The sequence below is a fragment of the Lepisosteus platostomus genome, chromosome 20 (genome assembly GCF_059453375.1).
Source record: "Lepisosteus platostomus isolate fLepPlt1 chromosome 20, fLepPlt1.hap1, whole genome shotgun sequence".
NCBI classification, from domain to species: Eukaryota; Metazoa; Chordata; class Actinopteri; order Semionotiformes; family Lepisosteidae; genus Lepisosteus; species Lepisosteus platostomus.
This window is the reverse complement of record NC_142630.1, coordinates 20,842,806-20,856,490: the sequence shown is the minus strand read 5'-3', so window position 1 is coordinate 20,856,490 and position 13,685 is coordinate 20,842,806.

Below are 13,685 nucleotides of genomic sequence, written 5' to 3'. Positions count from 1 at the left end.
ACATAGGGATTCAACAGTCTGAAAAAAACGTGTTTATTTCGGGCTGAAAAACACGTTTTGAAAAGTGTGCTATTCCTGACCCATAAGTTACATGGGGTTGACCAAAGTTGCAGAAACATGTTTATTTCTGCTGAAAAACACGTTTTGACACTTTTTGCACACTGGGATAAAAGGCTGACTCAGTGGGCTCTTCTGAGCCAGCCAGTTACATAGGGATTCAACAGTCTGAAAAAAGACGTTTATTTCGGGCTGAAAAACACGTTTTGAAAAGTGTGCTGTTCCTGACCTATAAGTTACATGGGGTTGACCAAAGTTGCAGAAACATGTTTATTTCTGCTGAAAAACACGTTTTGACACTTTTTGCACACTGGGGTAAAAGGCTGACTCAGTGGGCTCTTCTGAGCCAGCCAGTTACATAGGGATTCAACAGTCTGAAAAAGGACGTTTATTTCGGGCTGAAAAACACGTTTTAAAAAGTGTGCTGTTCCTGACCTATAAGTTACATGGGGTTGACCAAAGTTGCAGAAACATGTTTATTTCTGCTGAAAAACACGTTTTGACACTTTTTGCACACTGGGGTAAAAGGCTGACTCAGTGGGCTCTTCTGAGCCAGCCAGATACATAGGGATTCAACAGTCTGAAAAAACGTGTTTATTTCGGGCTGAAAAACACGTTTTGAAAAATGTGCTGTTCCTGACCCATAAGTTACATGGGGTTGACCAAAGTTGCAGAAACATATTTATTTCTGCTGAAAAACACGTTTTGACACTTTTTGCACACTGGGGTAAAAGGCTGACTCAGTGGGCTCTTCTGAGCCAGCCAGTTACATAGGGATTCAACAGTCTGAAAAAAGACGTTTATTTCGGGCTGAAAAACACGTTTTGAAAAGTGTGCTGTTCCTGACCTATAAGTTACATGGGGTTGACCAAAGTTGCAGAAACATGTTTATTTCTGCTGAAAAACACGTTTTGACACTTTTTGCACACTGGGATAAAAGGCTGACTCAGTGGGCTCTTCTGAGCCAGCCAGATACATAGGGATTCAACAGTCTGAAAAAACGTGTTTATTTCGGGCTGAAAAACACGTTTTGAAAAATGTGATGTTCCTGACCCATAAGTTACATGGGGTTGACCAAAGTTGCAGAAACATATTTATTTCTGCTGAAAAACACGTTTTGACACTTTTTGCACACTGGGGTAAAAGGCTGACTCAGTGGGCTCTTCTGAGCCAGCCAGTTACATAGGGATTCAACAGTCTGAAAAAAGACGTTTATTTGGGGCTGAAATACACGTTTTGAAAAGTGTGCTGCTCCTGACCTATAAGTTACATGGGGTTTACCAAAGTTGCAGAAACATGTTTATTTCTGCTGAAAAACACGTTTTGACACTTTTTGCACACTGGGGTAAAAGGCTGACTCAGTGGGCTCTTCTGAGCCAGCCAGTTACATAAGGATTCAACAGTCTGAAAAAAGACGTTTATTTCGGGCTGAAAAACACGTTTTGAAAAATGTGCTGTTCCTGACCTATAAGTTACATGGGGTTGACCAAAGTTGCAGAAACATGTTTATTTCTGCTGAAAAACACGTTTTGACACTTTTTGCACACTGGGGTAAAAGGCTGACTCAGTGGGCTCTTCTGAGCCAGCCAGTTACATATTGATTCAACAGTCTGAAAAAAGACGTTTATTTCGGGCTGAAAAACACGTTTTGAAAAGTGAGCTGCTCCTGACCTATAAGTTACATGGGGTTTACCAAAGTTGCAGAAACATGTTTATTTCTGCTGAAAAACACGTTTTGACACTTTTTGCACACTGGGGTAAAAGGCTGACTCAGTGGGCTGTTCTGAGCCAGCCAGTTACATAGGGATTCAACAGTCTGAAAAAAAGACGTTTATTTCGGGCTGAAAAACACGTTTTGAAAAGTGTGCTATTCCTGACCCATAAGTGACATGGGGTTGACCAAAGTTGCAGAAACATGTTTATTTCTGCTGAAAAACACGTTTTGACACTTTTTGCACACTGGGGTAAAAGGCTGACTCAGTGGGCTCTTCTGAGCCAGCCAGTTACATAGGGATTCAACAGTCTGAAAAAAGACGTTTATTTCGGGCTGAAAAACACGTTTTGAAAAGTGTGCTGTTCCTGACCTATAAGTTACATGGGGTTGACCAAAGTTGCAGAAACGTTTATTTCTGCTGAAAAACACGTTTTGACACTTTTTGCACACTGGGATAAAAGGCTGACTCAGTGGGCTCTTCTGAGCCAGCCAGTTACATAGGGATTCAACAGTCTGAAAAAACGTGTTTATTTCGGGCTGAATAACACGTTTTGAAAAGTGTGCTATTCCTGACCCATAAGTTACATGGGGTTGACCAAAGTTGCAGAAACATGTTTATTTCTGCTGAAAAACACGTTTTGACACTTTTTGCACACTGGGATAAAAGGCTGACTCAGTGGGCTCTTCTGAGCCAGCCAGTTACATAGGGATTCAACAGTCTGAAAAAAACGTGTTTATTTCGGGCTGAAAAACACGTTTTGAAAAGTGTGCTATTCCTGACCCATAAGTTACATGGGGTTGACCAAAGTTGCAGAAACATGTTTATTTCTGCTGAAAAACACGTTTTGACACTTTTTGCACACTGGGATAAAAGGCTGACTCAGTGGGCTTTTCTGAGCCAGCCAGTTACATAGGGATTCAACAGTCTGAAAAAAGACGTTTATTTCGGGCTGAAAAACACGTTTTGAAAAGTGTGCTGTTCCTGACCTATAAGTTACATGGGGTTGACCAAAGTTGCAGAAACATGTTTATTTCTGCTGAAAAACACGTTTTGACACTTTTTGCACACTGGGGTAAAAGGCTGACTCAGTGGGCTCTTCTGAGCCAGCCAGTTACATAGGGATTCAACAGTCTGAAAAAGGACGTTTATTTCGGGCTGAAAAACACGTTTTGAAAAGTGTGCTGTTCCTGACCTATAAGTTACATGGGGTTGACCAAAGTTGCAGAAACATGTTTATTTCTGCTGAAAAACACGTTTTGACACTTTTTGCACACTGGGGTAAAAGGCTGACTCAGTGGGCTCTTCTGAGCCAGCCAGATACATAGGGATTCAACAGTCTGAAAAAACGTGTTTATTTCGGGCTGAAAAACACGTTTTGAAAAATGTGCTGTTCCTGACCCATAAGTTACATGGGGTTGACCAAAGTTGCAGAAACATATTTATTTCTGCTGAAAAACACGTTTTGACACTTTTTGCACACTGGGGTAAAAGGCTGACTCAGTGGGCTCTTCTGAGCCAGCCAGTTACATAGGGATTCAACAGTCTGAAAAAAGACGTTTATTTCGGGCTGAAAAACACGTTTTGAAAAGTGTGCTGTTCCTGACCTATAAGTTACATGGGGTTGACCAAAGTTGCAGAAACATGTTTATTTCTGCTGAAAAACACGTTTTGACACTTTTTGCACACTGGGATAAAAGGCTGACTCAGTGGGCTCTTCTGAGCCAGCCAGATACATAGGGATTCAACAGTCTGAAAAAACGTGTTTATTTCGGGCTGAAAAACACGTTTTGAAAAATGTGATGTTCCTGACCCATAAGTTACATGGGGTTGACCAAAGTTGCAGAAACATATTTATTTCTGCTGAAAAACACGTTTTGACACTTTTTGCACACTGGGGTAAAAGGCTGACTCAGTGGGCTCTTCTGAGCCAGCCAGTTACATAGGGATTCAACAGTCTGAAAAAAACGTGTTTATTTCGGGCTGAAAAACACGTTTTGAAAAGTGTGCTATTCCTGACCCATAAGTTACATGGGGTTGACCAAAGTTGCAGAAACATGTTTATTTCTGCTGAAAAACACGTTTTGACACTTTTTGCACACTGGGATAAAAGGCTGACTCAGTGGGCTCTTCTGAGCCAGCCAGTTACATAGGGATTCAACAGTCTGAAAAAAGACGTTTATTTCGGTCTGAAAAACACGTTTTGAAAAGTGTGCTGTTCCTGACCTATAAGTTACATGGGGTTGACCAAAGTTGCAGAAACATGTTTATTTCTGCTGAAAAACACGTTTTGACACTTTTTGCACACTGGGGTAAAAGGCTGACTCAGTGGGCTCTTCTGAGCCAGCCAGTTACATAGGGATTCAACAGTCTGAAAAAGGACGTTTATTTCGGGCTGAAAAACACGTTTTGAAAAGTGTGCTGTTCCTGACCTATAAGTTACATGGGGTTGAACAAAGTTGCAGAAACATGTTTATTTCTGCTGAAAAACACGTTTTGACACTTTTTGCACACTGGGGTAAAAGGCTGACTCAGTGGGCTCTTCTGAGCCAGCCAGATACATAGGGATTCAACAGTCTGAAAAAACGTGTTTATTTCGGGCTGAAAAACACGTTTTGAAAAATGTGCTGTTCCTGACCCATAAGTTACATGGGGTTGACCAAAGTTGCAGAAACATATTTATTTCTGCTGAAAAACACGTTTTGACACTTTTTGCACAGTGGGGTAAAAGGCTGACTCAGTGGGCTCTTCTGAGCCAGCCAGTTACATAGGGATTCAACAGTCTGAAAAAAGACGTTTATTTCGGGCTGAAAAACACGTTTTGAAAAGTGTGCTGTTCCTGACCTATAAGTTACATGGGGTTGACCAAAGTTGCAGAAACATGTTTATTTCTGCTGAAAAACACGTTTTGACACTTTTTGCACACAGGGATAAAAGGCTGACTCAGTGGGCTCTTCTGAGCCAGCCAGTTACATAGGGATTCAACAGTCTGAAAAAACGTGTTTATTTCGGGCTGAAAAACAAGTTTTGAAAAATGTGCTGTTCCTGACCCATAAGTTACATGGGGTTGACCAAAGTTGCAGAAACATATTTATTAATGCTGAAAAACACGTTTTGACACTTTTTGCACACTGGGGTAAAAGGCTGACTCAGTGGGCTCTTCTGAGCCAGCCACTTACATAGGGATTCAACAGTCTGAAAAAAGACGTTTATTTCGGGCTGAAAAACACGTTTTGAAAAGTGTGCTGTTCCTGACCTATAAGTTACATGGGGTTGACCAAAGTTGCAGAAACATATTTATTTCTGCTGAAAAACACGTTTTGACACTTTTTGCACACTGGGGTAAAAGGCTGACTCAGTGGGCTCTTCTGAGCCAGCCAGTTACATAGGGATTCAACAGTCTGAAAAAAGACGTTTATTTCGGGCTGAAAAACACGTTTTGAAAAGTGTGCTGTTCCTGACCTATAAGTTACATGGGGTTGACCAAAGTTGCAGAAACATGTTTATTTCTGCTGAAAAACACGTTTTGACACTTTTTGCACACTGGGATAAAAGGCTGACTCAGTGGGCTCTTCTGAGCCAGCCAGATACATAGGGATTCAACAGTCTGAAAAAACGTGTTTATTTCGGGCTGAAAAACACGTTTTGAAAAATGTGATGTTCCTGACCCATAAGTTACATGGGGTTGACCAAAGTTGCAGAAACATGTTTATTTCTGCTGAAAAACACGTTTTGACACTTTTTGCACACTGGGGTAAAAGGCTGACTCAGTGGGCTCTTCTGAGCCAGCCAGTTACATAGGGATTCAACAGTCTGAAAAAAGACGTTTATTTCGGGCTGAAAAACACGTTTTGAAAAGTGTGCTGTTCCTGACCTATAAGTTACATGGGGTTGACCAAAGTTGCAGAAACATGTTTATTTCTGCTGAAAAACACGTTTTGACACTTTTTGCACACTGGGATAAAAGGCTGACTCAGTGGGCTCTTCTGAGCCAGCCAGTTACATAGGGATTCAACAGTCTGAAAAAACGTGTTTATTTCGGGCTGAAAAACACGTTTTGAAAAATGTGCTGTTCCTGACCCATAAGTTACATGGGGTTGACCAAAGTTGCAGAAACATATTTATTAATGCTGAAAAACACGTTTTGACACTTTTTGCACACTGGGGTAAAAGGCTGACTCAGTGGGCTCTTCTGAGCCAGCCACTTACATAGGGATTCAACAGTCTGAAAAAAGACGTTTATTTCGGGCTGAAAAACACGTTTTGAAAAGTGTGCTGTTCCTGACCTATAAGTTACATGGGGTTGACCAAAGTTGCAGAAACATGTTTATTTCTGCTGAAAAACACGTTTTGACACTTTTTGCACACTGGGATAAAAGGCTGACTCAGTGGGCTCTTCTGAGCCAGCCAGATACATAGGGATTCAACATTCTGAAAAAACGTGTTTATTTCGGGCTGAAAAACACGTTTTGAAAAATGTGATGTTCCTGACCCATAAGTTACATGGGGTTGACCAAAGTTGCAGAAACATATTTATTTCTGCTGAAAAACACGTTTTGACACTTTTTGCACACTGGGGTAAAAGGCTGACTCAGTGGGCTCTTCTGAGCCAGCCAGTTACATAGGGATTCAACAGTCTGAAAAAAGACGTTTATTTCGGGCTGAAAAACACGTTTTGAAAAGTGTGCTGTTCCTGACCTATAAGTTACATGGGGTTGACCAAAGTTGCAGAAACATGTTTATTTCTGCTGAAAAACACGTTTTGACACTTTTTGCACACTGGGATAAAAGGCTGACTCAGTGGGCTCTTCTGAGCCAGCCAGATACATAGGGATTCAACAGTCTGAAAAAACGTGTTTATTTCGGGCTGAAAAACACGTTTTGAAAAATGTGATGTTCCTGACCCATAAGTTACATGGGGTTGACCAAAGTTGCAGAAACATATTTATTTCTGCTGAAAAACACGTTTTGACACTTTTTGCACACTGGGGTAAAAGGCTGACTCAGTGGGCTCTTCTGAGCCAGCCAGTTACATAGGGATTCAACAGTCTGAAAAAAACGTGTTTATTTCGGGCTGAAAAACACGTTTTGAAAAGTGTGCTATTCCTGACCCATAAGTTACATGGGGTTGACCAAAGTTGCAGAAACATGTTTATTTCTGCTGAAAAACACGTTTTGACACTTTTTGCACACTGGGGTAAAAGGCTGACTCAGCGGGCTCTTCTGAGCCAGCCAGTTACAGATGCAGCCATTCAAAATGGGTGAGGTATTTCGCGGCATACCCCGGTGGGCGTGTCACAGTATCACGCGGTATCACGCATTTCACGTGTGTCACGTGACTAACTATCCGGCGTCGCCTTGTAAAACCGCCAGGGGGAGCTTAACCTCTCATGTACAGCATTTGAGCCTTTAATTTTGAACTGTGTATTACAGCATGTTAATCATCAGTCATTAAAATGTTGGTATATATTATGAAAGCAAGATTGCTCAGTTGGACAGAAGTACACAACCTACCTTTATCAGAAATATTTATGCATCAAAGCCTTTACTGAAGATATTACTAATAGTATTAATAATGGATGACTTTGGACAAGCTGTATACTCAAAGTATAATTTCTTTAGCACATTTGTACAAGCACTTGGAATCTGTCCAAGCCATACTTTGTCAGGCATTTTGTTTTACTTCAACGGGGCATAAAAACTTCCTTGCTTTTAACAGGGCGTTTCATAATTTCTAGCTACGAAAATGATTTAAAATGCGACACCTATCATTCAACTAGAGCTTAAAATATCACAAGGAAAAATACACACCGGTATTCCATTTCTCCCTAAACATTGTAAGCTTCGAAGTCTTTAACTAACGTGATACCGGAGTCAACAAGCATACTTTTAGAATTTGATTAAAAGGGAATATAATATGGAATCGCGTATCTAAAGAATTTAATAACGGTATGATTATATCCGTGTACTGCAGCAGGACTGTGTAAGGCTGTTTCGCCTACCTGAACATGCGAGCTGTCTTGTAGCCTACTGGTCTAGGTGCGTGACTTCCAACTGGTAGGTTGTGTGTTCGAATCCAGCTGGTGCTGGACTTTTATTTTAACAAACATTTCTTCGAAAAAATAGGTAAGCGATATTATGGACAATCAATTGACTTTTATATTTCAAAATATCGCAACATGATCGATATTTGCCATATTTTGAATATATCTTCCCTTCTGACAGTGGTTCCTGCTTCTATTGTGTGTGTGTGTGCAACAGTAAATTTTTATAGAGAAATGGAGGCGGGACAGTATGCGTTACAATATAAACTTTTATATTGATTTAAATCGTGTTCTGATTTAAATCGCAAACGCGTGTTTAATTATGTGTTTTTTAATCATGATCAGGCTAATGCATTTCTACATTTTCTGTATGAACCAGCTTAGAGGTTCATACAGAAAGACAGCTTGTGTTTAAATTGAGTGTAAGGTAATTTATGCTTCTAAAGTCATGGTCAGTATTGTTGTACTGTGCTGTACTGTGTCACATTATTTTATAGCGTTTTTATTGCGTTATTAAATCCGGTGGCGCTGTGTTAGTTTCCTGACTCACATTATTTAAACTGCGACACTGATCATTCATCTCTAAATAAACTTTATTTTATATAGCATTTTAAGCGAATAGGTAATTAGATTGCTCATAAACCTAATCACTTTTTCTTCATAAACACAGCGTGATTGCTCTCTGAAAATGCTTTTCCTTTATTTTTAAAGTAGGCTCAGATTTCAACTATAGATCGTATTATTATAAACTTTCTTGGAAAAATGTATTTTATGTAAACCATGTTTGCTATTAATTCATTTAGGGCTAAAATACGTTCATTGTCTTCTAATCGAGTCGAGTTGACATTGGAAGCCTGCCACACCCGGACCGTTAATGCATTAGCACGTCAAAGCCCATTGAGCCAGTATTGGCTTTAGTATCCCCCCCTTCTCCCCTCAATTCAATTCAATTCAAGGTGTTTTATTTACATGACAGATGGGTACAAGCAGTGTTGGGTACTGTATGTATATTGTAACGCTTACGGCAGACAGGCACTGTGTAGGAGCCGACGCACCAGAGCAGCGCCTGCAATTTTTATATTTATAACTTAGTTTTTAAAATTAGTCAAGCAATACGAAGCATCTCCTTTTACTTAGTGCCTGAGCATACTGCAACGCGTGTGAAGCCCATAAACGATATTAATTTTGGAACTTAAACATACAGTATATGGCTGGTCTCGGTACTTTAAAGAAAACATACACACCAGTATTCCATTTCTCCCTAAACATTTTAAGCATCGAAGTCTTTAACTAACGCGATACCGGAGTCAACAAGCATACTTTTAGAATTTGATTAAAAGGGAATATAATATGGAATCGCGTATCTACAGAATTTAAAGACCAGACAATCGCAAACTCGTTTTCAATAAAATTATTTTATTCATTCAGCAGTTTGTGAGAGGGACATCCAGCAGGGAGAGACACACACACCGGTTTTCATTGACAACATTGTTTTTTTTTCAATTCCTCTTGTCTAACAGGAATGTTTTGTTTGTGGACAGACTGTTAGACAAGAGGAAAAGACTGCCTCCTCCTACGAAGCATTTCGTTGATCCGATCACGAATTCTTTTCCAGTCGTACGCAGCAAGGGTTGAGAATCTCCGATTCACCATCGTACTAATGGTTTCCCGGAGATTGGGTTAAAAAAAAACAAAAAACATACTAACAACTGTGCCATCCTACTCCTTAGTTAATACATTTTATTATTCATAAACAGTTAACATTGTTAGCAAAATATTTTGAATTATATTTAACCCTATTTTTTCTTTAGTTTTGTATTTAACTTATTATATGATAGTCAGACTTAATGTATATTTGAACAATGAAAATATATTTTTACAAGATTTTACATTAAGCACTTAAAATTAATATGGTTAATAATAGTAAACTGTAACATGCTGTAACAAGATCGGTTACAAGAAGAAAATGCTTTCAGAGAAAATGTTTCAACCAAACTTATTCCCACACACCCCGCCCCCACTACCATTAGAATATACACAAACATTTTAGCGTTTCATTCTGAGCAGAAGACCCTCACACCTGAAGAGTGCTGGCTGTGACGAATTAAACCGGTTTTACAGGTTTCAATCACAGACCATGTGACATGGGACTCAGTAAACTACAGTAACAATGTATTTGATAACGCTTTAAAAACGCTATAAAATAATGTGACTTGGCACAGAACAAGTTTACAACACAGTACAAAGATAAATGCTGACCATGACTTTAGAAGCATAAATTGCCTTACACTCAATTTAAACACAAGCTGTCTTTAGCCCTCTAAGCTGGTTCATACAGAAATGTAGAGATCTAGGCTCAGAACACACAGCTTCATTAGCGAATACATATGCAGGACAACTAGAGAAGACGTTTTACAGAGGGTGGATTTTTAGAAACATCCCATCAGACATCCCATCATATTCACAACGTGAAATCTAGAAAATAATATTACGTAACCAAAATCCGCAATATGGAAACAGAACCTGTGTAATTGTTGATAGATGATGTACTCGTAACATTTTTTCAAGACGAACTACATTTAAAAAATGACTTGTATGTACTTGATATCTCTAATCAATCCACGGGTCCCAGCACAAAACGAAAGTAAAACGCATACCTCTCGCTTCTTATTGCTCAAAAGTAATTTGACCGTATGAAATGCATAATATAAACCTAGAAACATATACGTGAGCAGTACTTAAGCACTGTAGTATCGGTGTTAAGACATACCTCTCAAATACTGTAAATCAAGTTAAAAATATCTCAAGACCGATTCTGGTCGTAATGAAACCATGCAAGGGAGTTTTTATGTCCGTTGCAGTTCTTTTGCAACATGAATATAATTATATCGTTATTAATTTCTTGAGATACGCGATTCCATATTATATTCCCTTTTAATCAAATTCTAAAAGTATGCTTGTTGACTCCGGTATCACGTTAGTTAAAGACTTCGAAGCTTACAATGTTTAGGGAGAAATGGAATACCGGTGTGTATTTTTTTCTTTAAAGTACCGAGACCAGCCATATACTGTATGTTTATGTTAAGATTTCCCTTCAGTGGTAAAATTAGATATGAATATTCAATACTTAAACGGGCACAGTTAAGACATTAAATATACATGTACATATTGTATACAGTACAGTTTGCATACGGTAATATGTTTATGTTACGCGATTAAAAAAGAAATAAATAAAACTGGAAGGTCCAGCACCACCATTATGTTTATATGGTTGTTTTTGTTGGTTGGTTGTTATTATGGTTATTAATAATTCGATCTATAGTTGTAATCTGAGCCTAAATAAAAAGAAAAAGCAAGTGATTAGGTTTATGAGCAATCTAATTACTTATTCGTTTAAAACGCTATATAAAATAAAGTTTATTATTAATTTGCTGGACAGAGCGGTGAACATTATTATGCATAAGACAAAGATAACGATCCTGATCAGTTTAGAAATCTGTGTACGCTGTAAGGTTTTTACTTCTTAAACTTTTAAAATACACGTTTAGAATTGAAAGAAATTCTCTTCCTGGTATAGCAAACCAGCACGTCTTTTTTCTCCAATCAGAGGGGTGTCAGATGGTGTCAGCCAATCACCATTCTGCGTTGGGTAGCAACGGGTGACTGTTCTCAGGCGGAAGATGTAAACAGCTTAATGTTCGTGTTAAATATTTTTTTTTAATTAAAATTCATTCTATACAGCAATCGCATATTTGGGTACCGTTTCATAAAACTTTCATGCTTAAAATGTTTAGGGAGAAATGGAAGACTGGTGTGTATTTTTTCTTTAAACTACCAAGACCAGCCATACACAGTACAGTTTACATACATACAGTAATGTTTTAAATTAATATCGTTTATGACCTTCAGATGCGTTATGCTCCTCTTCTTTTTATGCTCAGCTACTAAAATTTCCCTTTAGTGGTAAAATCCATATAAATATTCAAAACTAAGCGGATTAAAATGTGAACAGTAAAGACATTAAATGATTCAATCTTTGCACTACCAACCAATGCACCACGAGTGCCCCTGTCGGTCATTTTGGCCAGCCAATCACTTGCCCTGCGGTATGCTCCGGTGCCCCGCGGTGGCTTGTGGGTAGGTTACCGTACCGCGGGTTTTTACCGCGCATTTTGAATGGCTGCATCTGTACATAGGGATTCAACAGTCTGAAAAAAGACGTTTATTTCGGGCTGAAAAACACGTTTTGAAAAGTGTGCTGTTCCTGACCTATAAGTTACATGGGGTTTACCAAAGTTGCAGAAACATGTTTATTACTGCTGAAAAACACGTTTTGACACTTTTTGCACACTGGGGTAAAAGGCTGACTCAGTGGGCTCTTCTGAGCCAGCCAGTTACATAGGGATTCAACAGTCTGAAAAAACGTATTTATTTCAGGCTGAAAAACACGTTTTGAAAAGTGTGCTATTCCTGACCCATAAGTTACATGGGGTTGACCAAAGCTGCAGAAACATGTTTATTTCTGCTGAAAAACACGTTTTGACACTTTTTGCACACTGGGGTAAAAGGCTGACTCAGTGGGCTCTTCTGAGCCAGCCAGTTACATAGGGATTCAACAGTCTGAAAAAACGTGTTTATTTCGGGCTGAAAATCACGTTTTGAAAAGTGTGCTGTTCCTGACCCATAAGTTACATGGGGTTGACCAAGGTTGCAGAAACATGTTTATTTCTGCTGAAAAACACGTTTTGACACTTTTTGCACACTGGGGTAAAAGGCTGACTCAGTGGGCTCTTCTGAGCCAGCCAGTTACATAGGGATTCAACAGTCTGAAAAAAGACGTTTATTTCGGGCTGAAAAACACGTTTTGAAAAGTGTGCTGTTCCTGACCTATAAGTTACATGGGGTTGACCAAAGTTGCAGAAACATGTTTATTTCTGCTGAAAAACACGTTTTGACACTTTTTGCACACTGGGATAAAAGGCTGACTCAGTGGGCTCTTCTGAGCCAGCCAGTTACATAGGGATTCAACAGTCTGAAAAAACGTGTTTATTTCGGGCTGAAAAACACGTTTTGAAAAATGTGCTGTTCCTGACCCATAAGTTACATGGGGTTGACCAAAGTTGCAGAAACATATTTATTAATGCTGAAAAACACGTTTTGACACTTTTTGCACACTGGGGTAAAAGGCTGACTCAGTGGGCTCTTCTGAGCCAGCCACTTACATAGGGATTCAACAGTCTGAAAAAAGACGTTTATTTCGGGCTGAAAAACACGTTTTGAAAAGTGTGCTGTTCCTGACCTATAAGTTACATGGGGTTGACCAAAGTTGCAGAAACATGTTTATTTCTGCTGAAAAACACGTTTTGACACTTTTTGCACACTGGGATAAAAGGCTGACTCAGTGGGCTCTTCTGAGCCAGCCAGATACATAGGGATTCAACAGTCTGAAAAAACGTGTTTATTTCGGGCTGAAAAACACGTTTTGAAAAATGTGATGTTCCTGACCCATAAGTTACATGGGGTTGACCAAAGTTGCAGAAACATATTTATTTCTGCTGAAAAACACGTTTTGACACTTTTTGCACACTGGGGTAAAAGGCTGACTCAGTGGGCTCTTCTGAGCCAGCCAGTTACATAGGGATTCAACAGTCTGAAAAAAGACGTTTATTTCGGGCTGAAAAACACGTTTTGAAAAGTGTGCTGTTCCTGACCTATAAGTTACATGGGGTTGACCAAAGTTGCAGAAACATGTTTATTTCTGCTGAAAAACACGTTTTGACACTTTTTGCACACTGGGATAAAAGGCTGACTCAGTGGGCTCTTCTGAGCCAGCCAGATACATAGGGATTCAACAGTCTGAAAAAACGTGTTT